We start from the raw sequence: 17,533 nt of genomic DNA on the forward strand, positions 1-17,533 counted from the left end.
GTGGACAGAAAAATCTCTACTAATTGGAGGGCACCTCAATTTCATGGAAGACGGTCGGCAGGGAGTGCTTAGCCTGATCAAATAAAAAATCACATCTCCTTGAAAAAAGGTTATCGTTCAGAATCATGCACCTCAACCTAAGTGAACAGCGTTCTTTTGTGTTACACCAGTAGGTGTGTTACACACTTCAATATCAGGCTAAGCTCCAGACCCGGACGACTTATTCTTTCCCGGAGCATAATGAACTTTTCGCGAAATAGCAAGCTTTCTTTCCGAGAAATCCGCATCCATTCTCTTTCCAAGTTCGCCCCTCAAAAGGGTGGATGACTTTTTTTTTCTTTTTTCCTTTTTCTTCCTTCGTTTTTTCTTAGTTTTTTTTTCTTTCTAAGGGCTTACTGACATGGACGGCTCGAGTGATTTCAATCTTAATTGTAAGTGACTGTTTCGTCTGCTTTGCGTCACGAAATCAGTCTCGGCTGAAACAAACAAATTGTTTCCCCCTGATCAGCAAGATTCGTGTTCCCTGGTTGCTTGCCGGAAGTCGTACATGCATATTTGTACATTTATTTACTTTTATTCCACTGTTGCCATGCCCACCTAAGTTTCAATATTTGCATTTTAGTGCCATGCCCAGGCCTAATTGCGTGAAGCGTCAGCCGGTCACAATAAAACGGGACGGTATGATTAATTTGCTTGTGACCTAGTAGTTTCCCGTTACGTAGAAAAAGTAGTGAATGATTTAGAATACTTGGTACTCTACCATGGAAGAGCATAAAGCCGACCTGTGGGCCTCTTTCGAAAGAGTGGTTAGCAATTTAGAGCACTTCGTGCTCTACTATGGGAGATCACGAAGCCGCCCGATAGGTACAGCGATAGGTAAAGCAGTTAATAATATAGAGTACTTGGTACTCTACTATGGGAGAGCATTAAGCCATCCCATGGCCTTTTAAAAATAATGGGGGTGGCGGGTAGGAAAACAGGTTAACAATTCAGAGTACCTGGTACTCCACTATGAAAGAGCCTTAAACCGTCCCTTGGCCTTGACCACTCCACATTGATGCGTTTAGCCGTAGCTTCAACGACAAACAAATTTATGGAACGGCAATATCACATAAATGGGGCCTCCAAGGGTGCGCCGGGCTTCTGTGTATTTGTCTGCACCGGTTTCCTTCAAGTGACGCTCTCTTCATTGTGAGTTTGTCTCCCAGCAGCTGTTTTGGACAAGAAAGTCTGACCTTTAATTGACGCTTCTTGTGATTTGGTTATAAGAATGGGGGTCGCACAAGCTGAAAACACTATATAGGTGATTATGAGGCAAGCCGTAGGTATTATCATGTGGTGTTCTTTGCCGTGCACTGACAGTACACATGCCTATGTTTCACGTCTATTGAAATGCAACCGCCATGGGTGGGACGAACCCATGACCTTCACGTTATCAGCCCCAGTAGCATGACCAATACTCTACCAAGGCGGACACTTATCATTTCCCGTTGCCCCATTCTATTGTGTACTGGATTTGAACGCATGACCTTTGTTATTTCCTGTAGCAACAAAGGTGTTGCGCTGCCATACACGTAGGTGGGCGTCTCATTTCTGGAACGACAGAAAAAAGCAGCTTGCCGGATAGCATTGCACGATGCGATGGATTAGAAAGAAAAGTAGGAGGTTTATACGCACGACCGCCTACCTTCACTCGCGACTTTTTCCGAAACGGAACCGGTCGCAATTTTACTAGTGCTCAGCTCATTCTTTCTTTGAAAAGGAAATGACATTAAATACTTCGACATGCACGACAACGACTAGCGATCATACACACTGCGTCCAAGTTCAAAAAATTTATTGTTAGTACCTTTTCTAGGAGATGCTTGCATGCAACAACATTTCCGGCATCAGAACTGCATTAAATTGCTTCTCGCAGTAACTCTCACGTAACAATTTATAAAGGATATAGGCTATGAACTTGCGCCTAAGGTTTGATGGCTTTGCAAGGAATATAAACTGATTGTTAGCTTAGGAGTGTGGCGGTTTGGGCTAGTTGGTATGACAGGACGATAGTTATAGCGCGAGAACGGAATGGCGACGTGTCGTTCTTGTCTCCTTGTTGCCGTTCCGTTCTCGCGCTATAACTATCGTGATTGTTGGTGTTTACTAACCCTCGACAATCAAATGGCATCTTTGGTAGACCTGATAAGCCTACGCTTATTGCATGCAGAATGAGAGGCAACATTTAGGAAATTAGGATGAAAGTGTGCTTTTGGTTGACGATGCTGCTATAGTTCAGAAACAAAAGGTGACCGCATTCAAAACAAAAATGACGTGTCATCGTGACTTTTATGAAATTATTTAAAAAACTGCATACTCGCTTCATTGGAGGGGTTATTGATGGTATTAATACGTGGCTTCCTAGCAATCGTAACGAAACCTTGGAGTCTATTCACGATTCTCAACAGCGTTCAGCAGTTCATGGTTCAATTTTTATTAAGTCGAAAACATTAAATTCATAATAATTAGGAGCATTATGGGCGCACATTCAAAACAGGAAAAGGCCTGGCGTTGCTGCACTGCTGTCATGAAGGCCGGTGGACCACTGCTATCAATGACTCCAGCTACGACGTCCGCCTTGCGATGGTCCAGAAAGCCCATGAGAAGGTGTAAAGGCTCGGCCTCACCGTTTCAACATGGGTCTAGTCAGGAGCTGGGTGTATACGCATCTTATTCTCCTTCTCCCGGACCAATTAAATATCTTCTCTGTCTCTCTCTCCTATTTCTTGTACGTACCACTTTAGAAAATGGAAGCAGAAAAGAATACCATGGTTGTTTCTTAAATCACATAAAGAAATGCTAGAGCTCAACACAAGAATTCTTGCCAAGAAGACGCGAATTTGTAAAGACTTTCACATGTCTTTTCTACCGCGTGTTATTTCTTTTTGGTTGTGTTGAAAAGTAATATGACAAAAAACGTAAAGAAGGAAAAAAAACAGGAATAGGGTACGGAAGTTAACCAGAGAAACTTCCGGTTGAGAGAGATTGAAAAAAAAAAAGGAGGGACTTGGTTACCCACGGCTTCCGCTCTTCAGAATGCCCAGTTTCGCCCCGCAATAGACAGCAGCGCAAAACTAGAAATCAATTTAAAAGTACCAAGGGGCACTGTGCCCCCAAGAAAATTAAAAAAAAATAAAACCTGCACTCGCGCACATCCAAATCTCTCACCAACCAAGAAGAACTATGTGGATGATGTGGTTTTTTATTGGGGCAAGGGCCCCAACTATAAGAACCTCAAGATGTAACATCTTCTCAAAACACTCCATCTTTTCGATGCTAGTTGACAAGTTTGGCGCGCAGCCGCAGGATTTCGGACAACGCAACGGAAGTGTAATGACAGAGATTGAATGTGGCCCCAAAGTTTTCGCGGAAAAGTGCTACCAAAAAAAAAAGTCGCCTTTCTGGTTGAAGGACGAATACGTAAATTGTTTTTCTGCGAACACTTCGTAAAAGCACGCGCTAAAGCGTATACAGCCGCATAACACTGGAAGAAGAAAAAAAGAAAGACAGCAAGGTTAAAATCCACCGAACACATTGGTTTTTTTGTTGAAAAATGCGGCACTTGTCACATCAAAGACGTCACTCAAGAAATTCTTGGACAGTACCTCCTTTAAAAATTGCAAAGGTGATGCAAGAACTAAAGTACTGCACAAAATGTGTGAGTAGGTCGGGCCTGCGGTTACGATTTCGAAAGCCACTGCATATTCGAAAACTCTTTTGAGACCACCAAATAAAGATAAAAGCAAAGGGGATTTTTTTGTTACCAGGAGTGATCGTCTTTGAATTGGTGCGCCAGTGGAACATGGCGTGATTTTTCCTACGTGTGGCTTGGAAGAAAGAGCAAAACTTTGTTGAAGGTGGCCCAGTGATTTTCCTACAGGCAATGCGTCGCGTATTTTTACGAACCGCAATTTCCACTTGAAGATTGGGAAACTGTTTGCAACTTGCAGAGCAGAGGTTCTTCCTTCGCGCTACACGGACGTTCAAAATACAACGGAGTGCAGTACCACCAAAAAGAACACATTGAAAACATGTAGGAACGGGTCTCATGACTGCGAGCTAGCAATCGACGGCAGGTAGGACACTCTGGCGGCAAGGCCAAAATTGGTAAAGGAGCGAAATAGAAAATTTTGTTTTTTCGCAGAAGAAACGTTGCCGCATTTGCGCTGGGGTGGAAAGCAACGTAACTTTTCGCTCGTGTTGCGTGGAGATTTATTTGAACATGTTTCAATGTGGCAAAGTCGTTTCCTCGGAAACAGCACGTCGACAGTATGCAGCAATAGGCTGTCATAAAAGATGTTTCACGCCACTTTCGGAACACCATTCCGCCTTTTTTTCAATGTGCACGTGCACGGATGAGAATGTAACAAACCTTCATCATAAGCATGTGTAGAAAAACTGAGTGACCCAAACGAGAGCGTTAGTGATTCTAGACGAAAGAAGAGTGCTGACGAAGAAGAGTACAGGCGCAGCCACGTAAGGAGCATATCTAAATGCATTTAGGACATAGCACCATTCGCAGTGTAGCTCACAACTTGAATAATAATTTCCATAGGAAACAGAGAACTATAGTTTCTTGTACGAACAAGGACGTATTTTTGTCGCATATAGATGGGTGACTTCTATCATGCAGGTAGTCATTGCTTGCAGAGGACCCACGAGCCCTGTCCACTCGCCCGAGTTTGTCCCCATTGTTTACGTCAGCAACACTTTCTACTGGCCTTCCGGATGCACTTGAATGCCCTTTTCTCATGGAGTCTTTTCGTGTATGGGCGTTCTTGGCAACACCTCTTGTGTGCTAATTGCGTCGAAAAAAAAGAAGAAAAGAAAAATAGCGTCGTATTTGGACGCTCCATCTCCAGGTACAGACTCTAAACCATGACCGAAATTTGAAAACATTTGCATGAAGCGCCATCTCTCTCGTTGATAATAGTGGCGGCCCGCCGTAACTGAGTGTGAAACAGGCGAAAGAAAATCGTATCTTCTGGTCTAAGTCAGTCAGCAAGAACAACTACGGTGATGATATAGAAGAGACTTACCGGAACATTTTGCTGAAATTTCAATATCACACTACAGAGCGCGTGGCTTCGCAGAGTGTGTATTACTTTACATTAGGGTCCCACATAATTTTATTGAACCCCCCCGCCATGGTGGTCTAGCAGCTAAGATACTCGGCTGCCGACCCATAGGTTTCGGGATTGAATCCCGGCTGCGACGGCTGCATTTTCGATAGAGGCGATAATGCTGAGGGCCCGTGTGCTCAAAAATTCGGTGCACAATAAAGAACCCATGATGGTCGAAAATTCCGGAGCCCTCCACTGTGGCGTCTCTCGTAATCATATGGTGGTTTTAAGACGTTAATCCTCACATATCAATCAATTAATTACATTTCTATTGCACGTTGTTATTTGTTCCTTGAAGCCACACGCTGTTAGTACATATTTTACAACGTCATATCCGTGTTGGAAATACGTTAGTGAAGACTTGGTGAACTCCGGCATAAAGTTCTTTCATTTTAATAAAATAGTGATGAAAGAAAAGTTTGGTTTAGTGCCTAAGCAATATTCCTAATTTCTTAGCTTGCCTTGCGTTGCACTAAAAATGCACTTGCATTCTCAAATCTCGAATGACCCGCGTGTTATCAGTGCCACATAGCATTCTCGGTCGGATATTGGCAAGCGTCAAATTTTCAAGAAGCGAAACGGAAGCAAGCCAGATGACGATTATTGTTTTTTATTCTTTATTCTTTATTCATCAGATACCCCGCAGCACCCGAAGGCGTTATAGCAGGGGGGTTACATCAATAAATGACGTACATCTCCGTTCACCGACACAATACAACTTTGTTCATACATAAATAACTGAAATACATTTTCGTTCACACACATAGCAGAATTTTGTTCACACATAATATATCTTCGTTAGGTTACAGCATGGGTTTACAGCAGTGAATAAAATATATCTTCGTTCCCACTATGTACTTGCATTTCAGTTAGCCTGTTCCACTGTTTAATCGTTCTAGGAAAAAATGAATTAACAAAAACACGCCATTTTGTTATCTTTTCTGAGAGTGGATACGTTTCAGTTTCACCTAATGTGACTCTCTTTTAGCCCTTGCCACTATGGCTTATTTTCAACTTTGTAACAGAGCGAGAGATTTATTCCGTAACGGGTACACTTACGACAGCTAGCTTAGAGGACATCAAAATATTCCCTGTTCTGCTTGTTCAATTTTTCGCAGCATTGTTTTTCGGCAGGCTAAACTCCCACACGCTGAGGCTGTTCAATAGGTACTGTATGTTCTATACGTCCAGTGCTTGCAAGTCTTCAGTAGGTGCCATAAACCGACTATCTGCAGTGGAACGTCACACGCCTGAAGTCGTGCGTCCTCCACTATCAAACGCAGCAGTCTAGTTTAGGTTGACGTGTTTTTTATGTTCGTTCTTTCTTTCTCTTTCTTTTCATCCCTCATCACCCTTTCCTAATGTAGAATAGCAAACCAGATGCTCCCCTGGTTAACCTTCCTGCCTTTCCTTTCTCTACCTCCTTCTCTCTCTTCTTGCAGCATATTGCTTATAGAGTAACTATAATCAGCATTGTCATGTGAACAGACGCCGTAGTGAAGGACGCCGGAAATTTCACCCACCTGGTGTTTTTAACGTGCTCTGAATATACACAGTACACGCGCCTCTACCATTTCGTCTTCTTTGAAATGCGACCGCCGCAGCCACATATCGAAGGCTCAATAAAGAAGAGAAATTGTCATTAATTAACTTCAAGTACAAAACTGCGATGCATATGCGTGTGTCACCTGCCACAAAAAGTCAGTTTTTTTAGTTGCGGGAAGGATGATCTTGGCACGGGAGAGCTGAACCCGGAAAAGACACGTATGTCCATAATAGTTGCTTAACCATTGGAGCTCACCAGGAGTCTAACAGATACGCACTATCACAGGTTTCATGCAAGTTTGCAAGCTTTCACAACATTCATATGTTACGCTCAATGTTATTGTGCTTCGATTTTCATGTATTTGTATTGTTAGCCCATGTACCTTTCGAAGGGCTACGCCAGTGCTTGCAAACCCACAATGCTGCACTGGTACTGTTTATTGATATTAACAATAATATTTAGAGTCGCACGCCCCAAAACAAGGACATGATTATGAAAGACTTTTTAGTGGAGGGATAAAGAAAGTTCGAACATTTTGTGTTCTTTCAAGTGCACTGTCTTTAAATTTCACGGGCCCCCAGCATTTCACCTCCATCAAGATACGACCACCCTGGCCGGAATCAAACTTGCGACATGCGGGTCAGCAGCCAAGCGCTCTAACCACCGCTCCACCACTGTGGGCAGTGGTAATGTTTAGGTATGGTTGCTTTTGTTTGTCTCATACTGGTCATTTATTTTGGCAGGACTGCTTCATCTGAAGAGAAGAATTGCGATCTGAACGCGGTAAGATTCATAAACGGAGTTACTTCTGAAGGCATGTTGGCAAAGCTATCGAATAGGTTATATTGTTTTCTAAGAACATCGGTATGTCACGAGCTTGTTTATAGTGACACCTTTTATGTATGTATACGTGCACAGTTATTCATTCAGCATGGTTAACTAACGGATGTAATAACTTTACAAAGACGCATTGAAACATTTCGTAGTCTATGTTCTACGCATACTTCGTGAGTAATATTGGGGTGCTTCCTCATCAGTATGCAGCTTAACCTATAATAGTCTAATAACAGCTTCTTTTTGTATCCACTGCATGCTTGGCATCATTGGACTAACAACAGGGATGACAAACAGGCGAAGCGTCTATCTCGATTACAAGCTGCTCATCCATTGGCTTAGTCACTTCACGTTCACAATATTGATTCGCATACTGCTTACGCTACAAAAAGAGCAGTAATTCAAATGACAAAGCCGGTGGGAGCAGAAACCTACAAACACTAGGCCATTGTCACCATAAATCGAACGTGAACCGAAGTTTCATCGGACGAACTAAGGAAGTAGGATTTCCTTATATACCTCGACATTTTTTTTTATATTTAGAAGCTCATAATTGCATGTGTCGTGCTCAAAAGCGAGCTCTTATTCGCGGCAGTTCATCGGCCAGCCTAGCCAAGGCGTTGTGCAAGGCGCTGTGGCGCCAATCCTAGGTTTTGCGGCGTGTCAATCAGAAAACAGGTACTGATTTCATGCAGTCAGTGAAATAGCACGTAAGTTCTTTTTTTTTTCACCACCATATGCATGCAAAACTGACGAGGATGATGAAAATGGCAGCGCAAGTGATAGCAGCAGCAGGAACAAAATCAACAACAAATCCGTTTTTTAACGACTTGATGTAAGGAGATGTCGTCGCACAAATAGGGCATTGGCGACTCCTTATCCCTAGAGGTATTTAACATTGAGCACATGGGGCCAATGTCTCCAAGCGTAATAAATCCACAGCACATACAATACACAATTTAGCAAACCAGTAAAGAAAGGAGATTTCAAATCAACGTATTCAACAATCCCATCGATCACATTTGCGGCGATGTTAACAAATAAGAGCAATTAACCGTCGGATACCGTCAACAGTCTCATAATGGTGAATATAATAGTCCACAGTTTTATATATATATATATATATATATATATATATATATATATATATATATATATATATATATATATATATATATATATATATATATATATATATATATATATATATATGTATATATATATATATATATATATATATATATATATATATATATATATATATATATATATCTTACAATGTCAGCGTACGTGTGCTGGGGCATCACACGGGGCCGTTTACTATGAGCTCTTTAAAACACTCGCCGCTTAGGAAACGACAGAGACAGAGAGAGATAGAGGATGCGAAAGAGGAATAGTTCTATAGATTTTAATCAATGGTTTACAAGGAGCGAGAAGAAGATTAATACGTCTGCTGGCGCTTTTAGAATGTTCACACAGCAACAACGCCTTCAAAGGGCACCCATATTTAGACAGGAGATCACGACGTTCTGCAGTACCCGGAATGCGTTTGTGCATCCAGACAACTGTCTTCTTAGACTACGGATTAGTCTTATTTGCATCCAAGTATAAAGTGCGTGAACAACGCATGAAACTTATGCACCTGCTAATTGCATTTGCCTACTTGATGAAGGAGGAACCCACATAGAGCTGTGTAAATTATGGGCTATTCGAAGGAGGTGTGGCGTTTATTTCAGTTTGTGTGCCTGATCTAATGAGAAGGGTAAATTATTAGCGGTTCACTCGGCGTTTTTATTAGGGGAGAGAGAGATGGGTATTATCTTGAGAATGACGCACCACTTTCGAGAATATTTAAGGCTCCTTCCATGACCTATGTTAGGCAGCACGTGGGGTGTTAGTACATGATCACATGACTGGGTAAACGCAGTTCGCATATATTTGAAGATGAAGCAGGATTAGATATGTTGAAGCAAGGTGATATACACATGTCGATTTCCTCATAAGTTATGGAGAAAATGAAGAATAATAATATTAATACCTATGGTGTTTCTGTCACCTTATGTTCTTTATTGTGCACTCATATCACACTAAACATGGGCATTTGCCATTTCGCATCCACGAAAACACAACCGCCGCTGCCGGTATGAATATCACGACCTTGGGATCAGCACACGAGAACCATAACAATGTGCTACCAAAGTCGAGAGCCGATAGCAAAAACCATAACACAACGTACCACGATTTTTGTTGTGCATTGTGAGCGACTACTATGTAAGCAATTGTGAGGGACTGCTCTGTAAGCGTTCAATGCATTTCATTCAACACTCTAACAAATAGAAAGATTAACGGCTGGTTAAGTATTTTTTAAGCACACTGGTAAACTTTTTTATTATCCCTGTATTTACAGTCGTGCTCTCAATCGGCAGTCTTTTGCTTTGCCCACATCGTTGGTTCAATCGTATCGACGGAAATCTCGTTAATTGTTACGCACTTTTGCAGGCTTCTATTTATGGCTCTCTATAGTGAATATGAATAGATCACCGCTGTGAAGTTGAATAGCAAAGTAACCTTGGTGGCACTCTTCAGGTTTGTTATAGGCCCCTGGTCATCGAAATAGCGTGACGCGCCTGACTGCACCACTCTGTTACTACTGTTTGCGAGCTGCTCTTTTACAGTTACCGCTACGTTTCACTAACATAACATGTTCTCTGCCTTTCGTTTAGATTGATGCACCTGGTGGCCACTAGAGATTTTAATAACGGCAAGACCCACAGATTTTCGAAAGAATACTGAATAAATGCATTCCATAGAACTGAACTTCATTTTAAACGATGGCGTTTGCCTTTCCAGCGCGCATCCTTTGATCATCTAACAAGAAGACTGCAGCCGTGATTATCTTTACACAACGCGATAACCCACAAAAGCACTATCGAAACTCTGCCGTTGTCAAGCTTTACACTTTACTTTACTTACTTTTCTCTTTACTTTACGCTTTTCTAACTTTCTTTCGCGCAGTGAACACCGAAAACAGACGCTAACATGGCCCATACTGTAACTGAAACTTTCCTTCATTCGTCAAAGAATTGATAGCTTCCAGCTAACTCTCCCAATATTTTTATTATAGTTAGTAATATAACCGTGTGGTGGGTCGTTGAAAGCAGCATAATGACTGAATTGAAATTTAATGACGTTCGAGTCTTTTTAATTAGTTAATGCAAAGTTCAGTGCTTACAAGGGACGATGCTTATGTATTTTTTTTGTATGACTAAAACTTTACGAACTTGAGTAAATTTCAAACTCGTTGGTACTTTCAACCGGGCGCTAAGCAAAAGGATGCGAGCAAGAGTATATATTTATTATATTTTATAAACCTCCCCTTCTTTTATCTTATTGGTTGGTGATTACAGGCCTTACGTGGACGTGCATGCTAAAATATAGAGGCATATATTAGTAACAACAACCGGGAAAATTTTTGCCTGGGCTAACCTGCATATTATCGACTGCTATTAGGCAGAGCGAAAGTAGGAGGACAAGTGTAGCGATATATAATGATGAGTATTATAGGCAGGGAGACAATTTCGTAGTTCGTGAACACCGTCGTTTGTTTCGTGTATTATGTGCAGCTTCTGTGTTAAATAAGAGCACATTTTAAGATAAATCAACATCAATTAGCACATATTATAAAACTCTCTTTAAGAAAACCGACACTCTCATTATGTGTACCTCGCAAGATCAGGCCAAGTGAAAGAAGCCGCTCCCTCCAACGGCGCTTATCTGCCCACGTTCACGACGAAGTAGCCAATCGTCGAGACAGACTTACGGCTAAAAGCACCACTGGCACACTATCAAATCGTCAGGGGACGCCTTTAGAATTTCAAAACAACAGCGCGATGCCTTGGCCATTTCTGCGTGACACAACCGTCGGTGTGCGCCACGATGTAAGCTACTTGATCCTGAAAGGACATCACCGGCTGAAACCCATATTTTTCGAGAGAAAGGCGTTGTGTTTGCCAGTAATAACAATAACTAAATGAGGCGGAGATATACGACCCAGGGATCCAGTTCGGCCGATTGCTTCACATCGCTCTGCCCACAGTGCGGCGTCGCCAAGTTAAACAACCGAGGTTGGAAGCGCAGCCGGCAAGTGGGCTACCGATGCTTAGCGAGACCCTGCCAACCCCGAGCGTGAAGACCTCTGCGTTGGCTTGTGTCGGCGTCGGAGATCTATTTGCGCGACAGTACTAAACTAGCCTCCCGGTGGCGAAAGTGGCTGCGCTGATCAATCGAAGGCGCCAGAGTGGAGATTAGGCTCATCTCAGCATCGCTGATTTGTGCACCCCTCGAGAAAACAGTGGGAAGTGGCATGGGAACTGGTAAGCGTATATCTGCCCAATAAATTTCTGTCGTGCTGTGTTCGCAGGAGAAGAACGGACATATTTCATTTGCCGCCACGGGTGTTTGTATGTTTGCACGTGCGTGCGTGTGTAGTGTCGGCTTAAGAGACAGTAGGATTGGGCCTGTTGGTATATTATGATAAAGAGTGCTTAACGGCGCAAACGACAGAAGGGGAAAGAAGATATGAGACAGAGCGCTGAACTGCCAACAAATTCTTGGCACTTTAGTGCTGTCTCGTCTCTTCTATACCCTCCTGTCGTTTGCGCTGTTAAGCACTCTTTATTAGTGCCAGCTGCAGCGAATCGGTCAGTTCTCTGTGCAGCGTTCCATAGACTCTTTCAGTAAGTGCCAGAGCAAACACCAAGATCTTTTTCGGTGTATTAGTGTGGACGCATGCTTTAGCTATTTTCTTCAGAGAGAGAAGAGGGAGGATAGGGAAGAGAATATTATGTATTATGCTATGTAATTTACTACGAATGTTTGTTTCGGCAGATTGAGATGCACTGTTGGACACACCACTATATAGCAGGGTACCTACAGTGCTTTATTAGAATGTTCTCCTTGTCTATATATTGCGCATTGAGGCCCATTTCCGGGTAAAGCGCACTTTTACACGTTTTATGCGTTATACATATGAAATAAAAATGTCCACGTGAATTCGGAAGAGCTGCTCGAGCTCTTCAGTAAATATTCCCCAAAAAAGCAGGTGGTCTGAAAGATTTTTTTTCTGTCAAATGTAAAATGGGTTTCTACTACGAAATACATGTACCCAATCTTTACCAGAGGAGCCCCACAGTGGCACTGCACATATGTTTCTGCAGTGAAAACCGTATGCATGGTGCATCATTCGAAGAAGCAAATAATATTCTATCCTAGTTCCGCTGCCTGTGCTAAATGAACGAAATGCTAGTGAAGAGAACAAGAGAGGCCTTTGTTAGTTTGTCGTGTCTTTGCACAGTGCAAATACGTTAGAATGTCGTACGGGCAAGTAACGCGAAAAACCACTATATATATATATATATATATATATATATATATATATATATATATATATATATATATATATATATATATATATATATATATATATATATATATATATATATATATATATAAGGGAAAGAAGTGTATACCTAAGGGCTCGTTTTCCGTGTTTTTAACACAATAATAATGAGATATAACAGACAGTAATGCCAAGGAATGTACAGGGGAAGTTATTAACATTAATGGAATGTAAATAAGAAGAAAGAAAAGTGGATGAAAAAATTACCAACTGTAAGCAGGAATCGAACCTACGACCTTCGAATTACGCGTTCGATGCTCTCGCATCGAACGCGTAATTCGAAGGTCGTAGGTTCGATTCCTGCTTACAGTTGGTAATTTTTTCATCCACTTTTCTTTCTTCTTATTTACATTCCATTAATGTTAATAACTTCCCCTGTACATTCCTTGGCATTACTGTCTGTTATATCTCATTATATATATATATATATATATATATATATATATATATATATATATATATATATATATATATATATATATATATATATCATCAGCCTGACTGCGTCCACTGCAGGACAAAGGCCTCTCCCATGTTCCGCCAGTTAACCCGGTCCTGTGCTTGCTGCTGCCAATTTATACCCGCAAACTTCTTAATCTCATCTGCCCACCTAACCTTTTGTCTCCCTCTAACCCGCTTCCCTTCTCTGGGAATCCAGTTAGTTACCCTTAATGACCAGCGGTTATTCTGTCTACGCGCTACATGCCCGGCCCATGTCAACTTCTTCTTCTTGATTTCAGCTATGATATCTTTAACCCCCGTTTGTTCCCTAGTCCACTCTGCTCTCTTATTGTCTCTTAAGGTTGCACCTACCATTTTTCTTTCCATTGCTCACTGCGTCGTTCTCAATTTAAGCTGAACCTTCTTTGTGAGTCTCCAGGTTTCTGCTCCGTAGCTAAGTACCGGCAAGATACAGCTGATATATACCTTCTTCTTAAGGGATAGTGGCAATCTACCTGTCATAATTTGAGAGTGTAAATATATATATATATATATATATATATATATATATATATATATATATATATATATATATATATATATATATATATATATATATATATATATTTACACTTTTTACACTTATTTATATATATATATATATATATATATATATATATATATATATATATATATACATATATATATATACATATATATATATATATATATATATATATATATATATATATATATATATATATATATATATATATATATTACACACCATGCTTCCCTCAAAGCACTGTGGTGTGTTTACAAAAAGTGGTTAACAATTTAGAGTACTTGGTACTGTAGTTGCGTTTGCGGGAAAACATTTGCCGTCCACGAAAGTTAACTCAATTAGGCTCATTGGGTTCTCATGAACAGCTGACCGTTCAGAGCTCACTTAGCGCTGAGCGCCCTATAGTGTGCAGCACGAGGTGTAGACTGGTACTGATAAGTCGTAGTAACTAAAACTCAGTTTCACTAGAAAGGAACGTCAAAGTCATTAAATAATCTCTGGGTAAATTAAACATTCGCGACAAGTAACTCATTTCTTATATGGGTATTTGCGCTGGTGCACTACCTCGAGCGTCATTTAGTAACGGTTGAAAAAGCTGACGGTACTCACCACTCATCTGCGTAATTGCTACGTGAAACAAAGGATCACCATATTCACACCCACAATGTTTCTCTCTTTCTCTTTTTTCAGTGTTGTGAACTCGGCACAGTACAGTGCGCATTCCCAGAGAGTTTGCAGAAATGGTACTCATTACGTCGGGCCGGATGTGTTTCTGACACTCCCCCCCCCCTCTCCGCTAATTGCCTTGGAAGTACACTAACATTAACTAGAACTATTTGTTCTGAATGTATACATACACTTTATGCTATACCTGCACCTTGCATTAACTTAGTTACTTCCAAGAAAATGGCATGTAAATGACGTGTTGAATAATTATGTCCGGCTACTACGTGCCCGTCATTCTATACTGGTCGTCTGACATAGGTGCTTGTGCAGCGAACTAACCTGCATAAAATCTACTTCTTTTGAAAGTACTTACGCTTACGCTGGTGTCTGATTATGCCTCAGGTACAACACAAACTATTATTACATGTCACACAGTGTGACACTAACAGCAGACGTATGATCGGGCTTACCTCCTTTTTACGTTTTAGGGTTACAGTGATACATTTTAGTTCGCGCAACTAAATCATTTTTACCGACTACCCCCCAGTAGTTATTTATTGTGGGACATGCCATAAAAGATAATTGTGTAACCTCTTTATCTGTCTTTTTCTATAAGGCGAACACCTTAAATTCTTTAGGAAACACGAAATCGGGCCGTCAGTGGTGTCAGCGTTCCACGGCGTTTGCGTCTACAGAAGTAATTAAGTATCATCGTCACGTATCAATGTAACCGCATCATGACATGAATACATGACAGATCACAAAATGGTGATGTCACACTACGACGTCACCACATAACATCGTCGTACATACATACATACATACATACATACATACATACATACATACATACATACATACATACATACATACATACATACATACATACATACATACATGCATACATGCATACATGCATACATACATGCATGCATACATGCATACATACATGCATGCATAGATACATACGTGCATACATACATGCATATATACATACGTGCATGCATACATGCATACATACGTGCATGCATGCATACAGACATACGTGCATGCATGCATACATACCTGCATACATTCGTCCATACATTCGTCCATACATACGTGCATACATACATGCATACATACATACACTATAAAGATAGAGGAAGCAATTGGTGCGTTAGCCGCTCCCTTTCCCTAGTGGTGAGCTAGTAGTTCATACAGAATACGAAAACAAGCGCGAATGAAAAATATAAACAACAGATCTTTGTTCTCGCACAACGATCCTGCCATTGCGTTTGCTGGCGCACTAAGAAACAGAAGCGCCCACGCAAAGAGATAGACCTGCCTGCATGTTGCCGCTGTGTGGAACACCGACCAGCTGAGAGGAAAATATTGCGTAACCAAGACTCGTGTCACGCTAATCCAAATACTCCGGATGGACCCGCCACACCTGTAGGAAAGCGACATGTCCCTGCATGGTGAACGGCCATCTATTACACTTGAAATCCTCGAAGGCCAGGCAAAGTATTATGGTCGTCATTATTGTTAATTGATGATTGATATGTGGGGTTTAACGTCAAAAAACCACCATATGATTATGAGAGACGCCGTAGTAGAGGGCTCCAGAAATTTTGACCACCTGGGGTTCTTTAACATGCACCCAAATCTTACCACACGGGCCTACAACATTTCCGCCTCCATCGGAAATACAGCCACCGCCACCGAGATTCGATCCCGCGACCTGCGGGTCAGCAGCCGAGTACATTAGCCACTAGATCACCACGGTGGGGGTCATTATTGTTGACTCTGCCGATTTATATAGCTCATCACAGGAAATAAAAACGATATTCTTTCCAAATGCAAGATAGTGAACTGCGCACCTCGTGCCCTTTTTACCTGAGGAAACGTCAAAATAAGAACAGCGCGTAAGTTCGAGCAACGAATGGTGAGGGCTGCATTGCTTAGTCTGAGAGGGGCTTCGATTTCTATATCAGATTTGTTAAAACAAAGTAAAGAAACCTGTTCGGCTAAGATGGTCTAGCATCTCGCACATTATCCAGCTTCGTCTTAAAAATTCCATAGAACCAATGTACTTTGAGAATCGACGTTATGGGAAGCATGCGGAGGGAATATGACTGTGTTGTAACATTTTTATTAGCTTCACGTTATGGGGGAAGTGACTCTAAATATACGTAGAAGTGTTGCACACACTGGCATATACTGAAGAGTTGAAGATGTTTATAAAACCAGTTCTTTCTACTTGCGCGACGATTGCAACAAGAACCTGAGTATTAAAAACACCAGAAGTGATAAGCTGATATAAAGCGCTTGTGTTTACGACGATGGTGGCCCGACACTGCTGCATAGAGCAACTTCAGTGCATGGCACGTAACCATAATTGACGTTAACGCGACCAAACCACTGTGTTAAAAGAGTTCATATGTAATTTGTATGAAATTAGATAGCCAGCACGGCAAGTACCCTTGACGTTTCACGAATATTAGCGTGTATTTGAAAAGTAGTTCCGAGACCTGGCGTGGCTCTATGACATATTTGATTGCCACGCAGAATGCTTGGTCTCGATTCCTGTTGGCACCCTGACATTCATTCTTCGCATTCATTCGGGTCGAAGCTGCTGATGTCAGGTTTTACTTAATACTCACGTGTTAAAATTACCAATGTGTGTTCTTGTCGTTTCTGCGTAGATACTAAGTGCTAATTGCCTGGGACAACTACTCGCACTGGCACATACCCGCCCGCTAGTATCTGTTCCACTGTCTGAAGGGAATTGTTTGACGACGTACGTGACAGGATTGTCCCATTATATCTTGACCAGCACGTCATATGTGGCGTTGTTCATAATTGTGAAACCATCT

At 41.4% G+C, this 17,533-nt stretch overlaps 1 long non-coding RNA gene across 1 annotated transcript in view; it reads right to left on the bottom strand.

Moving 5' to 3' along the window:
- Positions 1 to 2,452: 2,452 nt before the first annotated feature.
- LOC142790435 (uncharacterized) overlaps positions 2,453 to 17,533 on the bottom strand; it is a 19,532-nt gene continuing 4,451 nt past the window's right edge. Inside the window, exon 2 of the long non-coding RNA XR_012889521.1 lies at positions 2,453 to 2,780. This is a non-coding gene — a long non-coding RNA (uncharacterized LOC142790435). The remainder of the gene's footprint in view (positions 2,781 to 17,533) is intronic.

Source organism: Rhipicephalus microplus, unplaced genomic scaffold (genome assembly GCF_043290135.1).
Source record: "Rhipicephalus microplus isolate Deutch F79 unplaced genomic scaffold, USDA_Rmic scaffold_104, whole genome shotgun sequence".
Classification (NCBI taxonomy): domain Eukaryota; kingdom Metazoa; phylum Arthropoda; class Arachnida; order Ixodida; family Ixodidae; genus Rhipicephalus; species Rhipicephalus microplus.